This window comes from Cyprinodon tularosa, unplaced genomic scaffold, assembly GCF_016077235.1.
Source record: "Cyprinodon tularosa strain WSP-4 unplaced genomic scaffold, ASM1607723v1 ctg124, whole genome shotgun sequence".
Lineage (NCBI taxonomy): Eukaryota > Metazoa > Chordata > Actinopteri > Cyprinodontiformes > Cyprinodontidae > Cyprinodon > Cyprinodon tularosa.
The window spans coordinates 2028855-2055838 of NW_024038048.1; the positions used below are offsets into that span (position 1 = coordinate 2028855).

General features: G+C 36.0%; 1 long non-coding RNA gene across 1 annotated transcript in view; it reads right to left on the reverse strand.

The window, feature by feature from the left end:
- LOC119777471 overlaps window positions 1-26678 on the reverse strand; it is a 67308-nt gene extending 40630 nt beyond the window's left edge. Inside the window, exon 1 of the long non-coding RNA XR_005279920.1 lies at window positions 26469-26678. This is a non-coding gene — a long non-coding RNA (uncharacterized LOC119777471). The remainder of the gene's footprint in view (window positions 1-26468) is intronic.
- Window positions 26679-26984: the final 306 nt, after the last annotated feature.

Below are 26984 nucleotides of genomic sequence, written 5' to 3' on the forward strand. Positions count from 1 at the left end.
CTTGAAGATGGTTTTATATTTGTGAACCCATCACACATTTTTTAACTTGGGTTAAACTACCATTGTAACATTTGATATATGTAGATTCTTAAATAAGAGCTATTAAAAGCAGGGTTAATACTAAACTGACTATTAAAACTTGATTTACACCCTAATTTTGCATAAACAAATTTGCTTTGCCAACTCAACCAATACATGTTGCAATGGCTTATAGTCTCGGGGTTCTTTTACTCAGAGAACCCCAATAAGCCATAAAACACATCAATGGTCAAGAAATTAAAAAAAGAATACATAATCTTTATTTTCTTCAGTGTCTTGTTCTTTAGATATTTTCCATTAAAGAAATAGTAATCAAAAAAGACCAAAAGAAGATCTGATATATATATATATTTTTTTTTTTTCTTGATTGTACTCTATATATGTATGTTAAAGTCTGGGAATTAAATCTGTTGTTATGCTGGTTTGAAGGATCAGAAATCATGATTATTTTCCACATTTTAGTCTCAAGTCTTTTACTAAGTGATTGATATTTAAGGTTGACCTTTTTTAAAACCGGTAAGCAGTGGTGGCTGGTCAATAAGGGGGCTGCCCCACCCACCCAATGACCTTGATTAAGAAATTAAAAAAATTAAAAATTAAATTTTAATATTTCGGATTGGAGATGTATTGTAATCCTAGGGTGCAAAAATGTTTAGCCATTGACTCTGGTAAAAAGTTGGCAGGCCATGGTCCAAACCCAAGAGAAAATCTGCCTTTTTGATTAAAGAGTGCCTTTTTGTGTCTTTCAATCATGACATATCTGAGTCTAACTTTCTCCCAGTTTTTTTAAAGAGTTCAAATTAGCAAGGACTTAAGACTTCAGAGATCAAAAGTTGTGGCCAACTGACAAAATCTGACATCTACCCATGAAAACTAATTGTTACATAAATTTCCTTATGCAACTTTAGAGGAGAATTATTCTGTTTGTCATCTCAGACCGGCACTCATCGCATACAGTTGCCCATTTGATGACATTATTTTAGCCCTGCCCCCTTATAACAGGAAGTCTAATATTTCACTGATGGAAATCGAAGTGACAAGAACTGCTTTTGGACAGGTCCTGATTTTGGCCCAATGCCGGTTGTGGCTTGAATTAGAGTTTAGCTTTTTTTTATACCAGTAAGGTGTTTTCAAATTACAGAGAAACAATTCACCATCTAATAAAAGAAAAAACCCACTCCATTTGCCAAATGTTTTTCTTTTCTGTTAATGCAAGTACCTGAACCGGTGGCGTTGAATACACGGACCTGTTCACAATAAAAGACCTTTCTACATATAAATGAATCATGAAATGGGCTCATTGAAAAAGTTTGATCTGATTTTGCTCAATCAGAATAAAACTGTATTCTGAACAGGAATTTATATCCATTACCAATCCAGACCTTGTCTGTCGAAAACTTGGGTCATTTTGATTGGGGCAAACTGAACACATAAGTGGAGGAAGGGGTAGTAATGCAGTTTTGAGGCACCACAAAAATGAGGCAATTACTTATCGCTTACAACAGGAACAACAGAAGTATGTGTTGCTAAGATTGTAACAATTAACTACAGTATATGAAAAAGCAGCAAAACCCAAGTTGCTCAGAATCTGTCACAGGTCCATTTTTAGAAATCACAATATATCTGCATGCTTATCTTCTGAATTAGCCTTGGTGCATGTTAACAAGCTGTATGATCAGATTAATTTTTGCCTGAATAAACTGTTTATCATATTTGATTGCTTTTTTTTTATCTGTAAATATTTGTATCTGATCATTGTGTTTTGCTTATGTGAAAGTAGCTATAGGAAAAGCTTGACTTATTAAAGCTGATTTCCTTATCCAGAATTGTTTACCTTGAGTGGGTTCTCTACTGGTACTCCAGCTTCCTCCAACAGACCAAACACATGACTGTTAGGTTTATTGGCTTCTCTAAATTGTCCTTAGATGTGAGCGTGTGCATGGATGGTTGTTTGTTCTGTTTGTCTCTGTGTTGCCCTGCAATGGACTGCTGACCTGTCCAGGGTGTAACCCGCCTCTCGCCCGTAGACATCTGGAGATAGGCACCAGCACCGCTCGCGACCCCGCTTGGGATAAGTGTGACAGAAAATGGATGGATGAGTGGAATCTCTCAATATTTCCTGCCCAGAGAGATTGACTCTTTGATTCTCCAAAGCTTGATTGCTCTTCCTGTTGTCTACTAAAAGCAAAATACCAACAACTGACCTTAAAATTAGCCTGCCACATTCACTCTTTCTGTTTCACACTAACACACACACCTGCTAGTTTATACTTTAACAGCAATGCATTTGTCCAATTACCCATGATGAATGAGCAACAGACTTGGAATTGAATTTTAAGCATAAATTCAACAATATTAATTAGAAAAAAGGTGCATAACTTTGGCTGTATATCAGAAATAAGAAAACACAGGGCTTGTAGGACATAACCTGGAATAACATGTCTCCGTCTCATCATTCTGCCACACAGGGAAAACAACATATGTCACTTTAAGAACTATTATATATTCTGGACTCTCAGTGGCAGATCATAAAGCCGACTTCTTAACAACTGTCAAATTTAAATAATCACATCTGAAACAGGAAATGGAGTCTTGGATCAACACACAGCAGTCACTGCTGCACTGAATAATGCATACCTCATAAAAAAAATGTGGCTCAGACCTGTGAGACAGACTAGGGGAGGGCAGTGCCTGTTGTGAATTAGGTAGTAATTGAAAACCTGACAAGTAACATGGCTATCATTCTAGCACAAACAGGTCTGAAATACAGAGACGGTAAATTGTTTAAAGGCAGCAATAGAAATGGTTTATACTGCCATTTAGAGTTGTTGTTTTGTTTCTTATTCAAATACTGTATAATATCAAGATGTTTTTGAAGCACTGTTCAACATTTTTTAATAAAATTCCTTTGTTTTAACATTTCTAAACAGACATCATATTTTTAACTTAATCTAAATTAATGATTTTTCTACCAAAGGAAAAGCGATCAAGAGTCAGCAAATGGTTTTGGTTACTAAAGCTAAAAACCACTGATCAGAGCAGTAATCTGGGTGTCAGAGTAAATGGACTCAGACTTCAACCTTTAGCGGCACAAAGAGAATTACGATCAGAAAGTCCCCAGTATTAAAGGACTATTGTCCCAGCAGGATCTTGAAAGACTCATTCATGAATTTATCCACAGTTGAATTGATTTTTGCAATGGTGTTTTCACAGGTCTGCCTAAAGAGTCAATTACACATTTGCAGCTTGTCCAGAATGCTGCTTGCCCCCCTTCCTTACGCCTGGCTCACACTATAAGCGGTCCACCTGCTCTGCAGAAAGTCACTCACACTGAAGGATGCAACCAGTCTGTCCCTACTGTGGGTCCAATTGCAGAAACAGCATGTGAAAGAAAAAGAAAAACGTCACTTAGGTTCAAGCTCTTTTTGGGTGTTCTGTCAGCTGTCAGTCAAAGCTCTTTATCAGTGCATCTAAATAACTCTTTCATTGTCTTATGTTTTGCTTTCTTGTTTTCACTGGTCAAGATTATCTAGGTTGGTTTTATTATAATGATTGCTTATCCTGTTTGATGTGTGATGTATTCAGGACTTAATGCAGAGACCACTAAGATCTACGTTCAAACCTTCTTACGGAAAAACCTTGCAAGGCCCAACGCCTGTACCCGTACTGCGTCGCGGCAAACGTGAGTGTACACATTGATTTTAATGATTTGAGTTCTTTGCAGCACCCTGCTGCACAGTACGTGCAACCCGTTTAGTGCCATACCTAAAGGAATAAAGAAGGAAATTCTTCTGTTAGTTTATACTGTATATCACTAAATGTCTTGTTGTGTAGTGAAAACTTGTGTCCAATAGTTTAACTTTCCTGACCACTAAGGTCTTTTGGTTTAAGTCTACTCTGCATCCCTAGAACCAAACAGAAGGAAGCAGCATTCTGTTTTTAGAATCCACTTATCTGAGACAGAAAACAGCAAAGATACTTGAACCTGAAAGTTAATCCAACTTGTCTTTACCTGCCTTTATTGTGCCATTACAGTATAATGTACATTTAATTTTGTTTTGTTTTTATTAATATCTAATTCATGCAAATCACTTTGAACTGTCCCTTTACTGAAATCTACAATGAAAACTCTTAAATCATAGAATGTGACACATTGCAAAAACAGGATGTTATTTACAACTCCTTTATTAAAGCATTTTACTATAATTAAGATTTGAGGCTAAGCTCTGAACATATCCACATCAAGATCTCCAGGATCGATCAAACCTCAATTTGTTGTGTGGACCATTAGGCCATAACTACTCATTATTACTTAATGCAAAAATTTTGTAAATGATTTTACCACATATTGCCAAAGCTGTTGCATCTGCACACATATCTTTTATTAAAAAGTAGATCCATTTCACCCATATGAGTTTCTGCACATTAACCACCAGTTGTAGCCTTCCTTTGAATCACAGGGAGTCTTGTGGACTTTTAAATGCCTGTAAATGGAAAAAGACGAGGCAGGTGAGTGGTTTTCACCTAAATCATAGAACTCTATGCCATTGTGTCCTCTAGGTTTACTCTGGCACAGCAATAAAAACATGTCCTGTCACACTTTTACACATGAGCTACCATTGCTGCTGGTAGCCTACTGAATATAGAGCCCATTGTAACCTGCTACTATGATAGTAAACAAACACAGTCATACCAAACATGAGGGCTGTGAATAACAACAAACCAGGTAGTGAATTCACATTTGTCGTAGTTTTGGTTCTGTTCAAGGTTTATCTGTGAGTTTTCATTGGTCTTATTTCCATTTTTATGTTGTATTTGTTTTTGATTGTATTTGAGTTCTTAGATATTTCTTGTTTGCCTTCTTGTGTCAGTCTCCTTTTCCCTAGCTCCCTTCTTGCCTCTGTTCACACCTGCTCCTAATCTGCTAATAAGCCTGGTCTTTGTTTCTCTCTCCCATATATCCTCCACCTGATCAGTCGTTGTTAATTTATTTGTCCCCTTGTTGTGAGTATTCCTGGTTGTCAGTAGATTTGGATTTTTGTGGATTTATGTTTTTGGATTTTGCTTCTGTTACCCTTTTTGTTAATAAATTTTCAAGAAACCACTTCTGCTTCAGTGTCCGCATTTGGGTCCTCCTTCAAACCTCCCCATCCACTCGACAACATTAAATCATAAGGAGTTGACTGTGTTTAACCTGTACCTCAGAGAGACCTCACCCTAAAACACTGGAGACATTTCATCATTACCATGCTCTCTTCTTCTGATATGAAAAGGGCTTTGCTTGAAGCAATAGGTTTTTTGTTTTGTTTTTTGCATAATTTCAGCAACCAGTTCTTAATCTGAAATGGTTTAAAATCTATAGTAAAAGCTACTACAGGCATGGTGTCCAACTTCGCTTGAGAAAGTTTAAACATTTCCATCATAATTCTGTGTGTCACAACTGACATTTCCATATAAACATGTAATTATAGTGAGTGTTGCTGACATTCATTAAATATGAGCCCTCTCTGAGAATAGTTCTCTGCTGTGTGCCTAGATTAGCTGTTTACCTCTTTGTGTGTGATGTCTTTGAGCTTCCTTTAGAAAAAGAAATAAGAAACAAGGATCAAAGAATGTTTAATAACATCTATACTCTTTGATGTTATTTGTGACGTGATCTGAAAAGATAACATAATATCACACTCGGTGACCCAGTCTAAATATACATATTCAGTCGTCAGAGTGTGCAAAAAACACCTACTGAGCCTCCGTTTTCCCACTTCTCTGTGAACAGCATTGCCTTGCTGTCCCATTGAAAGATCCTCTTTAGCATGCTGTTTTAATATTTCAGTTAAAATGTATAAAATATTAAATCTTTCTTCTAGCTTCAAAGAAAAATCTATTCAGAAATATGCTGATAATACAGAAATTGTTTGGCTGAATTAATACATTCAGAAAAAGACATGTTGCTGGATGAAACTCCATGAAAAAGTTTCAGACACAAGTGGACGTTGAGGCCTAATATAAATAAATAAATAAGGAGTTTGAGATTGATAGCAATTAAATGAAAATTTAACCCTTCAGACTTTCTCTAATTGTTGCTCTATGTACTCTCGGACAAAAAAAAGACACAATATGATAAATGCAGTTGTGGTATGAGTGCTCTATCTTCTCTGTTGGATGAGGCACTTATCTGGTTGTATTTCCCAGATAAGAGAGGGAGGAGAGAGGAAAGGCCGAGAGTGGGACTTTATTGAACACTTTGTCTCTTTGGAGAATACCGGGAAGGCTCAGAAGCAGAGACCTCACAGTGGTGAAAATCCAATCAAATATTTTGGAAGGTGACAGCTTCAATCAGTCATCGTCTAGTTACCACTCACCTTCAATTTTGAAAGTGAGCTTACAGTTAAAGGAGTTCCTGAGAAAATACCAAGCTGGTGGAGAAATAGAGAGCAGCGGTAATTTACTAGTATGGTATCAAGTAATGTCTTCTATCCTCTGTCACTTTTCTCATTTTAGTGTATATCATTATTCCTGTAAGGTAGATAGCTTAAAACAGAGCTCTCACTTATATCAGGAAGATAAAACCATATTTTGCTGTGAAATACAATCATCAAAAAAAGTTTAAAAAAAAATCAACAGATTATTTTGTTGAATAGATTATTATTGTCATTAAAGATTGCTTTAAAACACAAAGATAATGTCCAGAGTGGTTTTGGAAAGAAGACAGAGAAAGCATGTGAGAGTTCTACTCTTGATGATTGATATAAAAGGTATTTTATACCACAAGAGAATTTTACTATCCAACAGCAAGACCAAGCATGCATACCAGGCAGCTCAGTACAATGAAATAAACATAAAATTTCAAATTACTTTAGTAAAGCGTGCATTTTTCCTTCACATAAACTTTTGATTGCATTTACTTCTTTCATTGCCCTCTGGCAGTTTATTTTGTAGCACAACCTTTAACATCATTGCCTTCAGGGAAAATTTTGCAACAACAACAACAAAAAAAGCAAGTATATATTTTTTTCAAAATATATATTTTTTTTAAATCAACACAAACTCAACCAAAGCCATATGATTGACAAACAATGTTTCACATAGTAAAAAAAAGTACAGTGCATAATTTTATCCTCTTCCTTAAAGACAAACAACTGCAATGACGTACAAATTATTGTATATAGTCAACACAAAAGTAACTTTAGTATTATGTTGGAATAAAAGAAATCTGCAAATGTTACATCTTTCAATTACTGAAAAAATTTAAATCTTTGTCATCCACTGTTGCCCTCAGCCACCGGAAATTATCCGGTTGAAATAACCTTCCCTGTCTGCATACTTAAAATATATATATGAAAATAAAAGGCCACCAGAGCCAAAATAGGAGATTCATAGAATATTTTTTTTTCTTTCAAAAAGGAAATAATAAAATAAATTACTTTTCCTCTTTCAGAAGCAGAAGTTATTCATCATATAACTTGGTTAGTTAAAGAGAAAACTCTGCTGTAGGTGGGGATTCCTTCTATGAGTTTTATTTGGTAAAGGCAGAGGTGATGTCAGAGGCATACATGATACTGATTGGCTGTCGAGGTGGGAAGTAGCTCGGTGTTCACGATGGTTTGCACACTGTTTGAGAAACATGGCAATGAAGCAGAGCCAATGCAGACAATGCATTTCTACAGTGATATCTCAACACTATAACTCTATTTTAGGTTCATTGACGTTAATGGTAAAAGGAATTATGGTGGCTGAAGAGGTCAGGGTTCTGCTTGTAAATTATAGGTTGTTGGTTCCAGCCCCTGCTTAGTCAGTCTTTGTTGTTGTGTCCTTGAGCAAGACATTTAATCAACACAAGTTGTAAAATGACTCTGGAATTGTACACTTAGGCTGAATTTTAATGGCTGTAACCTGTGCAGAAACACATTAAGCTCCCTATTTACAGATGCATATGCACATTAGTAACCTGGCTGTCTAGGGGCCCTGAGTCTGCTTTATGAAAACATGTTCTATTGACAGTTGGGCCTGTCTCACCAAGTGGGCTGGTTGCCTACCACCTGCTTTATGTGGACTCGCACACAGATGAACACGGCCAGTTTAAACAGTTTCAAACCATGGACTGTTAAACCTGTGTCACAGTTTGGTGTTCTTTTGAGTCTGTTGATATTTAGTTTTCTCTTATGCTTACCTTTCAACAGATATTTTCTGGTTTATTTCTATTGCCAATTTTTTGTGTTTCTATTTGGTTTTGAATAGTTTGGTGATTGTTCCTTCATTCTTGGATAGATTTTGCTGTGTGTTTCACTATTTAACCTTTTTTAGACATTTCGTCACTCAGTCAGAGCTTTTAACAATGACCTATAACTGTGTTCCCCTCTATTTAATCGGAATCTTCTGTTTGTTCCCCAGTGTTACAATCAGCTTTTCTGCTACTTCTTCATTGTTTGCCTGCCTGCCCCATGTCGACTAATCCTGTAAGTTATTATTGTTAAACCAAGACTAACAAATATTTAAACATTCATAAAACATTTTCATAGCTTTTGTTATTATACATCAACTTACAACTTGTTGAATGACACTTATGTCATGGCCCCAGGGGTCCTTTTCGCTTTCACCGGCACTAGGTAACTTTTAGGAGGGTGGCAATAACCCTGCCACAAAGAACAACTACAAGTGTGCAGACTGCTTTACGGCATAAGTCATCTCCCCCATTTCTGCATTCATTATAAAGATGGAAATCTATGCAACTAATGTTTTCTGAGTGACTGTATATTTGTGCAAATTGTGCAGAGTTGATATTCAGGCAATGTGGTACCTTCCTGCAGAGATCTACATGTGTTTTTACTGTGAAATTATCAAACTTAACATTGTATTCATCTGTTTAAAGGCTCTAAACACATCAGCATACCAGTCGTTGAGGAGTTGGGTGAGGTGGGGGGGGGCAATGCAGGAATACGATACAAAACCAAACTTAAACGTTTCATGTTTTCAACATTGTCATATGACATTGTTTCACCCTGTTTCATATGCAGCCGACAAATGCAGCGTTCTTTTCACCCAGCTGGAAAGACAGGTGTGCTGTTTCCTTTATAGCCTTTATAGCCACTGCTGAACTTTATTGAATGGAAATTTTCATTTACTGTCTGGGAGGCTGTACTAGATGAAATTGCAGTTTGTATACACTTTTTGTATTCAAAATGACAATTAAAGTAGTCTTAGTCTGTGCGTGCTTTGGTTGACCAGTGGTTAGTGCATCCCGTGAGTATCCCGTGAGTTAGGGTATCCCGTGATTCCTTGTAAGTCCAAGCAAGCCGGCTGTGCCTTGCTTACAGGAAAAAGGGAAGTGGCCACGAAGAGGGGTGAATATTGTAAGTGCAGGTTAATATATTACGTATTAATACGTGAATCAAATTACTTTAAAACACAAATACACTGAATGTATGTATCGCAATGACACATGTGGACTAGAGTTGCAGTCCCCAGAACTAACAACCTAACAATTTGTGGTGAGATTTAAAATTGTATTTTCACAGATGCTCTCCTTCCAGCCCGACTGGACTTGACCTGTTTTGCAAAGACAAATGGTCAAAAATGTCAGACTCTATATGTGCAGGGCTGGCTGTGACATGCCCCGAAGACTTGAATCTCCTATAGCAGCATAGGTTGTTTCAAAGTATTGATTGAGTGAGGCAGAACACAAATCCCCAGAACATTTTTTTTTCATTTGTCTAAATCTTTAAAAATTATATAGCCCCTTGCTTTTATTCCATGGGTTTGCACGGTTTTGTGTATAGTTATCACATAAAATCCAATTGAAATACATAAACACAGAAGAGGTAGTTTTGCAAGGCACTGCATCAAAAGGGGCAGTTATAAACCATGTTTGAAAAGGTATTCCTCTGTGGGCTACAGACAAAGATTATAAACATTGAATTTTCCAGAGACCAGAACAGTTTAGCTTTCAAATGTCTGTCAGAGTTATCTAAATATTGCATCAAAATATAAAGGATTCATGAACCTTTGAAAAGACTTGCTCCAGGGAGTACACAGCTATTTGAGGAAGAATCCGCAGGGCTCCACATTGAGAGAATCTAATCCTCACATCTCCGTATGATTTACGAAAGTTGGCTCCGGCAGGGTGAGGATTGCTGATAAAATAGCTTAGGACTGGATTTCACACAAAATTTTGTAATTCTGTTGTGTGGAGTGTTTTTCTTTTTTCTTTATGCACCCACAGACTACTCATATATATTAGAACACAATTCTTGTCTAGTTACAGTTGAAGGTCTCTCAAGAAAAAAAAAATATCAATGAGCCAGAATTACTCTATTTTCCAAAATGATATATTTAATGAATCAAATCAATGTGGACATTTATACATTTGTGTTGCTGTGAGGCAGAATGACTCAACTGAACTCAGTTAATTTGAAAGAAACAAGGAGTGACATCATTTCATCTTTAAACTTAAAGTAAAAAGACGGATAACCCATTTTTAATCTGAATATTGAATACTATATAGAATAGAATAGAATAGAATAGAATAGAATAGAAAATCCCTTTATTGTTCCACAATGGGGAAATTCTGCTGTTTACAAAAGCAAAAAGATTATAGAAAAAAATGGTCACACAAATGTAGACCTGAAACAAAAAATTTTAAGAATAACATAATTGTGAAGAGTTAAAAGATATGCATACAATTCTGTATTGTAAAGTGTTTTAACAATATAAAACTGTGCACCTGGAGATATATTTTTGTATGTAATGTGTATTATGTTAAATCGGCCTCTCACAGACTATTTAGCTGCTTTTTCTCAAATGATTAAGACCACTGTTTTATTTTTGTTTGGGGTAGTAATTATTAAGGTTATCTTTGTGCAGGTACATTGGTTTCAGAAAGCTCAAATATAATAAACAACTAAATTTGGTTGTGGATTTCTTTTTTTTTTTTTTTTTTATATTTACAGTGTCCCGTCTGGCAATGTGGCAATAAGAATAATTGTCTTGATGCCAAAAAGAGCCCAACAGATTTTACTTTCCCAAGTGGAGCAGTATGGCAATTGCCATATTGTTCCACTTGTTTCATGCATATAAATTGCTTTATTATATTATTGCACAAAGATTTACAGATTATATGGGCACTGTAATGCAAATAGAACAGAATAGGAAAAACAGAAGAAGAAGAAAAAAAGAGAAAAAAAGAGAAAAGATGAAAGAAAGATGAGATACAAAATGGTTGTGGATTTCAAGTACTTTCAACTTTTTTTCTTCTCGTTTCACCATTCTGCTTGTTATAGATCCAAAACAGGAGTCTAAAAACCTGATCATAGTTGTTTAATTAGCCAAGCTATCATCTATAGCATGAAGCCTTCAACTGACTCTGTCATGCTACTTGCCAACTGTAGTTTTAGAATAGCTTTACCTGAAATAATTGATTACATGGTTTAGTTTTATTTTAATATCACTGTCCATGTTTTTTTTTCTTTTATAACATGAAACATTTAACTGTCCATACTAATCCTTGCACACAGCCCATCCTAAATAGATGGGCTGTGTGCAGCAGCAGGTAGGGGACAGACTTTTTACTCCATAGATCCTTAGAAACGTATGATCCCTCCAACAATATCTTTGAAATTTCGCTAAAAAACTTTTTAAACAAGGGCTGCACTATATTTTCAACATGTTATTGGCTTTTACTTGCTTTAGAACTAAATATCTGACATTGAACATTTCACCACTTTAACTTAACAAAATAAAAGCTTCTGTTCCCTGACAAACAAGTGAGGATTATGCCAGCAGGACCAGCATTTCACATCCAGCCACCTCATGCAATCAGTCAGCAACAGAGAGATGCTCAAGTTAAAATTCTGGTGAGGATCCTTTGAAATTTCAGAAACGGATAACCAAACTGCTTGTTGCAATGACTGCACAGAACCGTAGGGAGAAAACTACATAGTATATGTAAGTCGGTATAGGTGGGAAAATATGGCAGGTCAGTTATTGGCCAATTGAGCTATAAATTCTGGAATAGCAGATAGCAGCCAAAGCTCTGCCACAAATTATATTTTATTAGCATTACGAATAAAGTTGGATTTTTAAGTAAATATAAACAAACATGTTATATTCCAATTTTTAATTAACATTTGTATGAATACTGTTCTTATAAAGCTTATCACACAAAGAGCATTGTTACACACACTACTTGTTACACGCAGTAAGGAATACTTAATGTAAACAGAAAAGTGGGTGTTTAACACTTACAGCACCAAGCAACAAAAAGTACCTACATCTGTAAGATGAAGTGCACAACCACTGTGCTAAAGCTTAACCTGGAACTCACAGTTATACCACATTTTGTTTAAGCAGCGACTCATACTTCAAGGCTCTGGTGCTTGGCCAGGAGGCAGTCATCATTGCAGAACTCGCCAGCGCCACTCATTATCCCATTGTTTGTTTAGAGGCAAACAGCCTGTCCTAATTAAATGCAGAAAAGAAGGAAAGCTGTATGTAGCCCTCTAAAGATGAGGATACAGAAATCCATCTCAAAGGCTGCTGTTGTTCGTTTGAGGGTAATAAAATAATGAAGTATCACAGGATCTTCTCCAGTAAAGAGTGAGGCACATCAGCAGGCAGCCTTTTAAAACTGGCACCCACTGTGGAGAGCAAAAGGCCATCGCAACAAAAAGACTGATTCTGGCTCTTTGGATGTCAAGGAATGAGGGTGAAAAGTGATCGATGAACATCGATCCTTACGGCCGAGCCGCACATCCACACAGGGCCAAACAGGCAATGAACAGAAAGCAGAAGTAAACAAAAAAATGCTCTTCAAACAAACTAGAACGATGTCTTTTTGTGATGCTGAATAAACTCTTTATATGAAGCTTCTCACGAGGCATGATTTCAGAATCTTCAAAGCAACTCCTGATTTTCACTTTGACAGAATGTCAGAGAATACAAGACAACAACCCATCTATTTGCATTTTATGAGTGCCTGAGTATTTCACAGCTCACTAAACAATCTACTCGACACCAAGATCCTGCATGGTTTAATTTTGTGTGTCAGTCAGGTAGCAAAGACTTTGCTTAAGAACTATGAAATCTTCAGTGTTCAGTGATTTTGACTCTTTAAAGGAATCTGTATTTTCTCATCAGTTTCGCCAGGAGATTAAAGAAGATTTTATATTGTTTAATGATCTAAGGTTTATTGAATTATTTAGCCAGAAAAAAATGAGGTTTTGAATGGACTTAAGAGCTACTAATCTATTCAGTGTTACAACTTTAAAACTATGTAGAGCTCTGAGTGGCTGTATATGTACACACATCAGGGTAATAGATGTCAATCAATATGTACACACACAAACACAGGATAATAAATATGGCTGCCTGGCTTTGGTCCAGCAGTCCATATTTTCTTTTCCTTTATAGATCCAGAAGCTTAATGTTAGTCGTCTTTATCCTTGTTTAAACTGATATCACTGTACTGTATGTTGGGATCCTTGTCTTGTCACAAACCCACCTGTGGCTATGTATCGATAATCGTGTAGTGACATAATCTGTCCTTCTTTCGTTTCACGTTTTATGAAGGTTGGGGCATGAACTGAATTGAGTTCTGCTGTTTATTTTTGCTCAAACTGCTTCTCTTTAATTCCTCTGTTTGTTAATCTTTTCACTGAGAATTTTTTCCTCAGTTTCTACAAACTTGCTTTTGCTCTTCAACTGCAGTCTTCTGTCAATAAACCACCTCTTTCTAAACAGTAATCACTTCCCCATCTCCCTTTCAGTTTTTCTTCTTCAGAACCTCCTGTTGTTCCTGGGTTTCTTCCTAAACCATGCATATTCAATATATTACCTCACTGGCTGTGTTTTTTTTTTTTTCTATTTTATTTTGTTTAATGCCTCTGCTTGTTGCCTTCCAGCTTGTTCCTTAATTTTGTCTCATTAAATAAACATGGTTGGTTATCTTATTCAGGTTTTCTGTGGTATTTGACACCCTCGGTCAATGCTGGTGACTAACTCAATTCATTGTGAGCAGCAATATTTAAGTTTTAGGATATATTAGTTTATAATAAGCTTTAGCTGTGGTGAATCTTGAGCTTTCCTTGGAAATCCTGACTACTTACTATATTACAGTTGGGATTGGAAGAAGGAAACTTGTGCACAACTGGGTGTTCAGACAAACAGGTCACACCACTAATCTGTTTGATTTAGGAATGCTCACATATAGAATACATTTTAAAATTGTGTTCAGCGTCCTACTAAAGGTCTCTCTGCCAAATGTGCTTTCAGAGTATATATTTTTTTCCCATAATAATCACTCTTGTCAGAAAATGTCATGGTTTTTAAAGCGATTAAGTGTTCATTATGTGGGTGTGTTTATATTTACATACTGTCACAGTACCAGAAATGTGGATAGTAATCAAATTGCTAAATACAACAGAAACACTATAAAGTGCATCAATAAAGAAATGGGAACTACTAGTTAGAGGTTAGAATAAAAAAAAATACAAACCCTCTGGCTGCATACTTTTATCCAACTAGTTCTAGCATATTCTTTTTATGCAAAACTGTCACAGTTAAAATTGATTTGCAGGGTTATTAGACTGGACCAGTTAGGAAAAGTAAGAGAATTTAGACAATGGAATAAGGGCATTAAAGCCCCCTGAAGAACAACAGAAGGTATGGTGGTCTTCACAAGAGAAGAAGAAGTAAATTAGATGTTGGTCAAAGTCAGGCAGTTTTCCTCTTTTGCCTAATGGCTGTAGACTAAATGCTCTCTTTTTTCAGGTGCATCATACCTGAGTGTAAACAGGTCACACTAACAACACCTTCTAGTGAGGAAGTTACTGGGGGAAGAAGATAGCATGTTCAGTGTCACTGAGGTGTTAAAAAAGCAGAGAAAGCAAATGTGTAAGAAACTAATTAAAAGGAAAAGTTCAGGTGAACATCAGGGCAGCTACGTTTGACCAGATAACAAAACTTCAGCACACTGCTTGAAGACTGAAAAGTGAACAAAACCAGCTTTGAGCTTTTATTCTTTGTTTGTCATTAAAAAGGAATGTACGGCAATTGGAAATTTTGTAAGCCTTTGGGGAGTTTCAAAGTAAGATAATCCATGCAGAGACTTGTGTCATACAAGCTGAAGAAGACAGCTTAAAATGTAATCTCTTCAATATGTTAAAGATGCCCCAACAGATTATCTGGTAATCTGATGATTTAGCTGTTTTGTTTTGTTTTTCTTGCTTTAGAGGCTTTTGCCTGAGATAAACTAACAAAGAAATCTTCATCTGATCATAAAAAAAAAAAACAAATAAGTTTACTGCAGTAAAATTGCTGTATACTACTTTTTTTCCCACTTTCTCATTTCAAACATTCTTCCTCCTGCTGCCAAAATTAAATCAAGTATTGGCTGGATGTGCAAATAAGCAGTAGCAGACATTACATCAGACCTAGAATGGAAGCATATAGTCCAACTGTGTGGTAAACAATTATTGAAGTACTCCCTACGTAATGTGAAAGCCATTATACATAAGGGCTGGCTATTGAAGGCATGTTCTGTGAACCCATTAAGACTTCTTTCAAACATTTTTTTATGTTTGCTTTTAAAAACATATGCTTTATGTAGCAAATCAGAGCAGATATATCAGTAGCCTAGGAACACAGTGATATAAAGAAAAAATTCTCTTAAGTAGCTTCAAAAACCTGACCTTTCAACTCGTAAGTCCAGACAACTAAGCCTTAAGTCACATACCTTTAACCCATCATTCAATACGTTTGACATTTAGTTACACATAATATATTGTAACTCCAAATCAAATAGATTAAATAAAAAGCTCAAAAAAAAAGAAATTAAAGTGAGTTTGATTTAGATTTGACCGACTGTAGCAGCTCATTTCCATTAGTCTGACAGCGGGAACATGGTTTCACCATAGATAATGTTGTTTGCCTCAGCTCCCTTCCTTTTTCTCATTAATTAAATGTAATTATTGCTGACACCTAAATACATACCAGGAGAATAAAAAAAGGCCAAGTGAGACAGAAGGTCTGTATAGCAGGTGAAAAAGAAAAACACATTTGACCATTAGAAGGGAATTGTATTGCTGCACTAATTCTATTATGCGCCACGATGATTTGGAGAATACAGCCAGTGATCTGGAGTTAATAGGGGTGATGGAAGCAGGGAATCCAAGCTAAAAGGCCAGTGGGTGATCAAGAGGCTGACCATGTTCTGTGACAGCCTCCTTCAGCTGCCTGACAGCTGGATAACACTCGAAGAACAACCTGTGTGGTGAGTCGGAAAGAGCAATGGACAAATAACCCGGCTACTTGACAGAGACCCTCAAGATAAGCCTTATACGAGCCCCTGCATTTGTATTCCAAGTTGCGTTTGAGGTGGGTGCTAATGTAATTGAAAACTGCTAGGGTGTTGGGGTCAGCAAATTTAATAGACTTTAGAAAAAAAAGGTGTTTTGTGCTCTGGGTTGCAATGTGGAGCAGCAATAGCCCAGCTCAGCATTATGATTCTTTTGCCCCAATAACTGCTTCCATCCTGTCCTCCATTAGACAGACGTAAAGTGGGATATAGGACCGTGAAATCATGGCCACAAACCATTTCAATGATAATGCCCTATTAAAAGAGAGAGATTTTGCTAAGTGGATACAGCTTTAGTGGAAGCTGTATCAGCTAGCACAGGAATTTAAAAACTGCTTCGACTCATCTTTGGACTGCCTTTTGTTGTTTCTTAATTAGACCAAATCTCATGTACAGTTTTATTAGAAACAAAATAAAAAGGAAGTGCTGAACCTGCTATGATAACACTGGACTGTGTATCACAAGTGCTGGAAAAGTTATCAGCCAACTGATGAGCAGTGCTCAGCAAGAGGTGAGTGATGGTGGAGCTCTGCCTTTATCTTTCCTTCATACATGGTAAAAGCTGTGTGCTTATGATTTACAAGTCATTCACTCACACAATGATGGTGCCATGCTACATTGTAGCCACAGCTCCAGATGGAAGGCTACGTTATCCAATGTCCGTGTGGACCATTGTCAGTTGGCACTGCAGGGGAAGGGTATTGCACATGGACACAACAAAGCCAGAGCTTTTCCACATCAACACTGAAAGCATGAGCTGGGGCTTGAACCGACGACCATTCAGTTGGAAACGCCTTCACTGCCATCGGACTGCATCCCACTTGCAACATTATTTTGCACCACTAACGTCGCAGAAACTTTTATATTCCTTTCAAATAGGAAACAACTTAAAAACCTACTGAATTTTGCACCGTATTTATTTTGCACTGCACTGAACACTTTCATATTAATGTCCTTTTGCACCATGACTTTAAACTGGTTTCCTTTTCTCCTACACTGTTTACATGCTGATCGCTGCTGCACTTTATAATAGTAATGTTCATTTCACTGTTGCAAGCTGTAAGCAAGGTAATTTCATTCTGTATACACTCGTAGTATACAAAATTACAATTAAGTTTTTCTGAGTCCAAATATTCTTTCAACCCTGGTATACTTTAAAAGCTGGAATCAGCCTGATAGTCCACAATAACCCTGATAGTCCACAAGAAAGTATGACAACTATTCAAACATGTTCAAGGCATGGACGAGTCAAAAAAATAATAAACCAGACTTTCGATAAATCAACAATATGACAAAGAACCTTTAAGAGGGTCATGACTGAAGCTCCATCTAGACAGTATTGACCTTCTTCTAATGTCAGTTGAATGCTTTACTGCCCTGTGTCAACTAGAGGTAATGAGATCAAGAAATCCCAGTTCGCTCCTATCATGGTTAATCACTTGGTGAGCTCACTATTTAAAGTAGATTTCACTCTGAAACAAAAGCACATTTTCATTGATGACTATTATTAGTGTGCTAAGCTCCAAAATCATTAAAATTTGTGTGGTGGCACTTGATGTTCGCTCAAATTTTAATACCACAAGGGCAAATAGATGTGAAAATCAAAAGAGCTGTAGCTAATAAAATTAACAGATTTATTTCACCAGTATTATACTGAACACTCCAGTAATCCTAAACCATGTTAGACCGGGTGGATGTGTTGCATATTAAAGCTGTGATTGTAATTCAGACTCTTTCCAGGGAGTGTATTTACACAGTGTGATTCCCATGTGACAAGAAAATCTTTTTTCTTAGTGGAACTGAAACATGAAAACATGAGTGGGTTCAGTTCTAGACACAAGCTTTCATTCTTTCCAAAGCAAATCTCAACCTCAACTTCTATATGATATCCAATAAAAAACTCTAACGGAAAGAAAATCATTATGTTGTATCCAAGTAACAGTGTTTTTTACTTGAAATGTTTTTAATCATATTTGTAATGATGTACTTTGAAAAATATTTACCTAGAAAGTAGATGAGTAAGATAGATATACCCACCACATGATTATGCTGGTTTAATACCCGCCTGTCCCTATCATTTTATGTTGTGTTTTTTTTTGTTTTTGTTTATTTGACTAATGTGTTTTAACGGTTGCCACCTTCTGAGACAAATCTACCAGTCAGGTATTAATATAGTCATGTTTAGTCTTGGTTTCACCACCTTACAACCCTGTAGAACACCCACTTAGTGGTCACTTATAGAGGTAGACCAGAATAGAAAAATCCTTTAATGTCCCTTAGTGACAGAACTCTGGTGAACCAACAGCAAAGTGAAAAGCAACCTGAATCATACCGATTCACATGAAGGTAAGTTAGAGGTATATAGAATTTGATTTTACATGTAAAACTGTATAAAATGGATTTCTAAAAGAAAATACTAACATAATATTTAAAAAATAGCATATTCATATTAAAATAAATCTGAAACTGAGTAGGGTCTTTCAAAAATTTTCAAAATGTGTGTTTTTAGTGTACATGTTAATGCACATTTTTTAGTATCATTGTATTTGCAAGAAAAAAAAAACATAAATAATAGCAGGAATGCGAAGAGTTGCTGAGATGTTTTCTGTTTTATTTATTTATTTTTTGTTATTATAATACTCTCTTTTGTGTGCCAAAATAAAAGTGGTTTATTTATAGGCCACAGATACAAGAACATGTATCTTCAATTGCCTATAGCATCTATATAGAAAAAAGAAGACTGGTACGTCGCATGTTATCTGATACAATTTTAGTGACTTATTTTACCATGCAATTATTGTTTTGTTATTTTGGACAGATCTTTAGTAATGACTCATATGTCTTTGCAGTTTTGAAAAATTTCATACTATTATGATTATCTGTTCAACTATAAACTGTAATTAAGCTGAATTCATCGAAGGATGAATGTCTAGCCTTATATAACTGTTGTCCTTCAGTGTATTTTTTTCGTGTAAGTGGTCAACAGTTTGATTTTTTAGTACAAAAAGCTCCACTAAGAGGGTTAATGGAGTTCATGCTGGCTTGTTGTCTTGAGATGATGTGTCTTGTGAATTTGCGTTATATAAATAAACCAAACTGAACTGAATACTCTTTTCATTTGTGTCTACACACAGTACTTCAGATGTTTATGTCTTCAATAGACACTCGAATCAGCCCTCAATGGTCTACCGAGGATTAGGCAGGTCATGTTATTGACCACCACTGGCCCTTGTTGAATGGCATAAGGCTGGGCTCTAAAAAACATGCCATGTATGACATAATGTCCTTAAATCATTAGAAACAATATCCAAGTTAGTTTGCAGCAAAAGATTAATTGCTGATGGATTTTAAAGAGTCTCCTAAATGTATATCGAGATCATCATTCAGTGGGGCAGCTGTGTTATCATCTGCAAAATTTAGGTTAGCTACAATCATCAGAAGCAGACCCAGCTGTATTTTAGTTATATACTTATTGAATACATATTCTATGATTGCTTTGGGAAGAAAAAAAACTGTTATCCAAAATAAAAGTCTGAAAATCGTCATTGAGGAGGAGCCTGTTTGCCAAATGAAAAGACAGCCAGCTGGCCATGTGTAGCTCAGGGTAGAAAACGGCTCTGCATGTTCATCCCTTAGCTGGCAACTTGGAACATCTCCTAATGAACAAACATCTGGAAAAAAAAACATATTTCAAACTTTTGTTTTTTTTAAAACTCCATCTTCAATTACTCTGTCCCTGAAGTGCTACTTTAATCTGTGGATAACATCTTTTGGTGCAGATGGTGAAACATTGACTCTTCTACATGGCTTTTGATCGGCATGCAAAATTAAAAAATACATGATACCAAACATCCTGGACTGATTAGTTCTGATTGGCAAACATCAGTGGTATTTGAGCAATTACCTTTAAAGTTTATTTTTAAATCCAAAGTTTTAAGGTTAACGCTGTCTGCTTTTGAAAGTACATTTTAGCACTTCTTCAAAATGTCCCACGTTTCCACAATTACCAATGTGATATGATTTCCCACTAATAAAGGTTTATAAAATCACCTTATTTAAAAATGAAAAATGTGAGCATATTAAACCAACTATTTTAACAGTGGTAAGTATGATGAGTTGCATGATGAGAATGCCATTCAAAACTGAAAAGAATGTTAACGTTTGTTTAATAATGTTCATTTCATAATCAGAATTGACTCTTAAATTAGATGTATGTATCTTAAATAATTATTTGAAGTGTGAAAAAAAGAAGGAATCACATATAATTTATACATTTAACTCCCTTTTATGTAAGTCATTTTTTAAGCTCACAACTATAGCAAAAAAAGATATCGCAAAGCAGATAAAAAAAATAACTTTGTTTCACAAAGTCTAATCAGCTGTGCAACTGTAGAACAACATTTTTAACCTTTTATTTCATTATAAATTCAGAAAATGGTTTAAAAACCTGAGCGATCTATTGCTCACTAAAGTACTTAAGTTTTTTTTTTAAAATTCAAAAATGTACATAGACTACAGTATTATGAAGTATTTAATCACAGTTCTGTGTAATCTTTTTTTTATTAGACACAGTGATGGACACATCTTGGGCAATTATAATGCTTCATCTTAAAGGAAATTGTGTGATATTTAACTTGTCAGGTATATTGGTAATACATTTAATAAAGCTTAAGCGGAAATTCAGACTGAAATGCTTAATTCAGCCTCACCTCTCATCCATTCAACCTATTTTGCTCTGCTGCTACAAGCCTATCAGCCCTCTGCACACTTACACCTAGGCCAATCATCACCTTGGACTCTGCTTAAAAGACTGTGTACTGCCAACAGCCTCCCCAACTTCATCTCCACCATCATCCTCATCTTTATCTTCTGCCTCCATCCCATCATGACTGTCAGGCGCCTTGGGGGAAAGACTTACCTATACAAATTAATCTACTCAATCAAGACATTATCATTCTCTATATTTATATCTTCCACCAGGGATAGCAGCGGGCTGCCATTGTGTGGCGCCCAGGGAGCAGTGTGGGGTTAAGCTTCATGCTCAGCAACCCAGAGTGCCGGCTGTGGGGATCGAACCGGGTACTTGCAATCTTCTCAGAGCACAACAGCACTGCTCTAACCACTAGGCCTGCAGTCCCTTTTATTTTATAACATCACATCCCGTCCAAATAAAAATAATACCACAATTAAACATGTATAGCGTTAACATTTATAAATTTCAACCATTTGTTTGTCTATCAGGCATTAAAGATTTTTTGTTAACAGATAAGGTTATTCTTTTGCTACCAATAACTCTTTTCTTCATCTCCTTAATGTGGAGGTGTATGATCTTACAGAGATTAGCCCTTAAAAATGTTTCCAGGGTTATGGGTCTAAACCCTGAGAGCCTTTGCTGCATTCCTTCGCCTTCTTCTCTGCCACGTTTCTGACTATCCTCTGCAAAACAAAGGCCACTAATGCCTTCAAAAACTGAAATGAGAACAGTTCATGTCTAATTATGCCATAGCTGCTTTACATTAAGAGGACACCTGCCTACCAACAGAAAGAAACTCTTAAAGTTAAAGGCAGAGTGTTCCTTTGAAAGACAAAAAACACAATATTTTTACTCTAAGAGAGTAGAGACTAATCCTTGAAAGGTTATAAACTAATATTATTTGCTGTAATTATATTACTACTAATAATAATAGCAATACTGTATGGATTAGACACAGAATAGCCTATTACCCTACTGCTGCTAAATGCTGAAAACAATAGTAGCAAGAGAAGGCTGTACAGTTGAAACTGAAATTCGTGATTTTATGTTTAGTATTTTTAAACATTATATAAGGTTTGCTTTGATGTTAAACATTAATTGATATATCTTTTTACAATTAAGGTTTGCTGATCACTTGTAAGATGGTCTAATACGTCTAAGTACACAGCTTTGATTAATTAATGGAGGGCATACTTATTCCGCTTGGTATTTTTTAATATACAGGAGCATTTTTAAGTATAAATAAATAAACCATCTTTATGGAATATTTAATACCTATGACTATGTTTCAAACTACACTCAAGTTATAAAATCTTTCATCATCTGGTAGGAACCACTAAGGTTATTTGGGTAATAACTGGTATCTATCTACAGGGGGTCACTTAGTGTTATTTTGTATTTTTCAGATCATGATCCCTTTTATTTTTGATAATTGAGATTATTATAAACTTTAATTCAATAAATCTTCAGAATATAATTAACAATACAACAGGATTGTAAATTAAGCATTTCCTTTATCTAAGTTTTATTTGAAAAAAAAACACTATTAGAAATTATTAGCATGACAATGTATTGCTACAAAATGTAGGACCATATTGAATCTTTTAAAAACAAATACTGTTAGCTTTTATGATTTCATGAAATTTTGGACAAGGGACAAAAAAAAAACATACTAGAAAATATTTTCTATAGCACTCAGTGTTAGAGGGCATGTTATAACACTTTTTTCACAAGCTTCAGCTTCCTCTTTTGGTTGCAAACCTGCAACTGCAGATGTTCTGTCAGATACAACAGACGCCCTGGAGTGGTTCTAAAGTGGTTTTTCATCCCACAGATCTATATGAGAAAATTCAGAAAAGTTCTGAAATCTCCTTCTCTGCAGAAGTAGCAGTTTCACAGTAAGATAACATGACAAACACTTCAAAACAAATGTCAAACAAAAAAGGAAACAAAAAAACGGTATCAAATCATCTCATTCAGAAGAAGACCATGAATATTCAGATGTTCTTTAACCCATGAGGATAATAAGATACAAAATTTGCAAACTGAGACGGCAAAAATTACATCCCTCAAACTGAAGAGCCAATTTTACCAACATGTATTAACATTTTTCACACCAAAATACTCAACATGTTGCAAAATGGTAGATATAATAAAGTAAAACCCAAGTAAAATGAAAGGTTCATCCGTCTACTACCTTTTTCTGAACAGTCTGTCAGAGAGATTTTATTTGCCAAGAAATACTGCACCCTACTGTACAAAATGTAATGTAATACTTTCACTTTAGCTTGAGGTTATGTGCCCTGATAACCTTTTAAAAGATTAAATACCCCAATAAGTCTCCAACATAACATCAACCCACACTAAGATGTACCCATTTTCCACAGAACCATGCTTCTCATTTAAAATATTCATTTTCTGAAATCATATTACAAATACTCCCAGAGTCATGCCGGCTAGAGCTTGACCACCTGCTGCGTGGAGCACGACAATGCAACCCAATGTACTGCCCTCATATTTCAATCAATAATCAGGTCGGGTTGCAATTAGCAAGTTGGAAGGGTCGCAAGAGTCACGTGACGGATCAATCGAAGGAGAAGGTGGCACACTCATTGAGGTGATTTACAGCCCAACAGTTTGTCCCAGGCTCGGTCTGAATCCGTGCCGTCTATCTTCTTTATACGGACCTTTCAAGGCTGGAAATATGCATCTGTCAAATGTCCCCCATTACTCCGGCTGCCTGTCACACCTGGGGCAGCTCAGAGTCAGGCTGGGGGTGGCGGGAGGAGAAAAAAAAAAGACAGAGTGTAGCTGTCAGAACAGAAGCCTCAGTGGACTGAAAAGGCACCAGGTCTCACATTTCTCTGCTTCTAATTTCCTCAAATAGTGGATATTTTTGCAGGTCTCTGACTGAGTGCTGGGTTAATGACAGAGGCTGTCGCTGGAGCAGCTTTTTCTTTGCTCTTGATAAGATCAGACTTTGTTTTACATTAAGCTATTGTGCACCACTTCTCTAACAGCTCATATGCCACGCAGCATTAAAAAAGAAGCATTTATATTTGCTTTGTATCTCAAAGAATATGTCATTAATAAAAACTGTAAAGCCAAGACTGCTACTGTTTTTTTTTCAGAGCTGTGTGCTGAGTGGGTTTCAGCACCCTCCAAGTGGCATAAATCTCGCGACTCTGTGGACAGTCGTCTGTCTGGTAAAATGAGAACATCTTCTGTGTGGATCCTTGCCATTAAAGTGCTGTTTCAGCTCCCGCTGTTAGTATTTCCACTGCAGTGAGTCTGGATGTTCTCTCACCTCAACAACCAGTGTCTTTTCACATCACAAAGCTATTTCTCTCATTTCTCTCCGCAACCCAAGAGAGTGCAGCAAACTATGTCATGAATGAAATATAAGCACACCGCTGTATTACTTATGAGACCTAACGCAACTTTTGCTCAGAGCTATTTTCAGATTTCATTTAAATTCATCAGTGCAATGATTATTCTTACACGGCAGACGCGGCCGGTGGGGCATTGGTCCTTGAGAAAATATTAGCTAAAGATGAACTTCAGAGATTACTTATCAGCCTGGACCACCTTTTAACTGTGCAATAATTAAACATCAATCACTGTAGTAAAAGATGTCACGGAAATCCTCTCTGTGAATGAGTCACAACCACCAAATGACATGATCTACATGACAGTTATATGCTTGCTGTTGAAATTCAGATGGGAATTTGCATTGTCACTTTTAGATATTTATACATAAATGAAGAAGCATTGCTTATTGCTCAGCTCCTTCACTTATTTATAATTTCTGTAAATAGGAAAACAAAAAATGAATCTTCAAACAATAGGCTAAAATATTGTAGTTTGAAGAGGGTAATAAATACTGATAATAGAAAACTGCCAAACAATAATTTACCTTGTGGAAGGAAAAAAGGGTTTGGAGAGATATATGTGTATGAATAAAAACCTTCTCTTTTCATTGTTTTTGTAAAAGACTGATCGAGAATATGCCAGACAACACACTTAAAGGCTGGGAATGAAGGTTTATTATCTAAAATGATACATCTATTATATATATATATATACACATATAACTTAGCATAGCTTTGGTTGAAAATGAGGTAGGTTGGAGGTACACAGGTTGATGTGAAAAGTGTCTCGCATAATGGAGAACCAAGTGAACAGAGGTATTCAAAGATGCAAGACTCAAGAGGAAAGAATCATATATATATATATATATATATATATATATATATATATATATATATATATATATATATATATATATATATATATATATATATATATATATATATATATATATATATATATATATATATATATGAGTAAAAGACTGAGACGTCAGATATTCTGGCAATTTGACGAGTCAAAAACAAATAAGTGAGTTCAGTTAAGCAAATCTGACACAACAAGGGGAAGCATGAATCAAATGACAGTTAATAGAAAGGATAGAAACTATGTAAATGGTTAAATTGTACTATAAATACATGGAAATACAAATTTGTTCTAAGACCTAAGCAACCGCTACAAAAAAAAAAAATAATATATATATATATATATATATATATATATATATATATATATATATATATATATATATATATATATATATATATATATATATATATATATATATATATATATATATATATATATATATAAATGAGAGAGAAGAATGAGAGAGAGAGAGCCAAAATAAATCTCTTTGATCAGTCTCTCTTTGGATTTAACCCTAGCAGTCTTCTGGGAGAATCTTCCTCCAGATCAATAGAGTCTACTTGTCCCCTTCCGATGTGTGAACACTTGAGCTAATGGTTGCAACTCTTTACATACTTTCTACCACCAGCTTCAACCAATGAAAGGAACCCCACCTGCTTACCTCTCTTTATATTTCCACATTTACATTATTCTTTACTTTTTACTATGTTTATAATTAAATATACATCCCACAAAGCATGCCCTAATAAAAATCTGGTATTATAAGTCTAATTCTTCCCAGCTGTCAGTGCTCCAACTTTGCAACAATGAGAGCACTTATAAAATCCGATTTCAATTGAAAAACCATAGAATTTCATGCCTTTGAGAACCACAAAGGCATGAAACAAGTTAACACGCACTGCTCCCCTTTAAAACAGTCAGAGCTGCACTTTAAATCATCACTGCAAAAACTGAGCGAGGAGAAACTACAGATGAGGAGAAATCAATTTGTGCACACTGGAAAGCATGCAATCTGGGTTACATCTGTTTGTTTGTTTTCCAGTGTGATAGACTCCCAATTTGAAGTGAACAAATAACAGAAAAGGGACTTACCTGAGCTTTTGGCGAACCTGCTGCAGTGTGTAAGAGATCCTTTCTCTCTCTGTAGGGCAGAATTACACAGAAGGAGAAAAGAGGAGGAGGAGGAGTGGAGGTAGACAGCAAAAAGAAGAGGCAAGAAAAATCTGAGAGAAGACCATGGACAACGGAGAAGGAGCGCAGACTGAGAAGAGGGAGCAGTGATAGTGGTGCACTCACACAGCGCACTGACACACTGAAAGGGATGTGCTGGCTCTGGGAGGTGTTACAGCTCAGTCAAATGACATCTGCCTCCCTCTAAAAACCATTGGCTAAGAGGTGTGATTTTCTAATAAGCCATCCCCACTGTCTCCAAGAGAGCACACCCACTCCTCATTTCCGACTGTATATGCATATGTAGATGTATGAAGAAACTCACAAGCCTATTTTCTTCCCTCAGTGCAGTCTACAAAGAAAGTCTCTATCAATCCTTTATCCTTACTTTCCTCTTTCATTTCTGTATTTAAGTACTCTAAGTCTCTTTATTCTCTG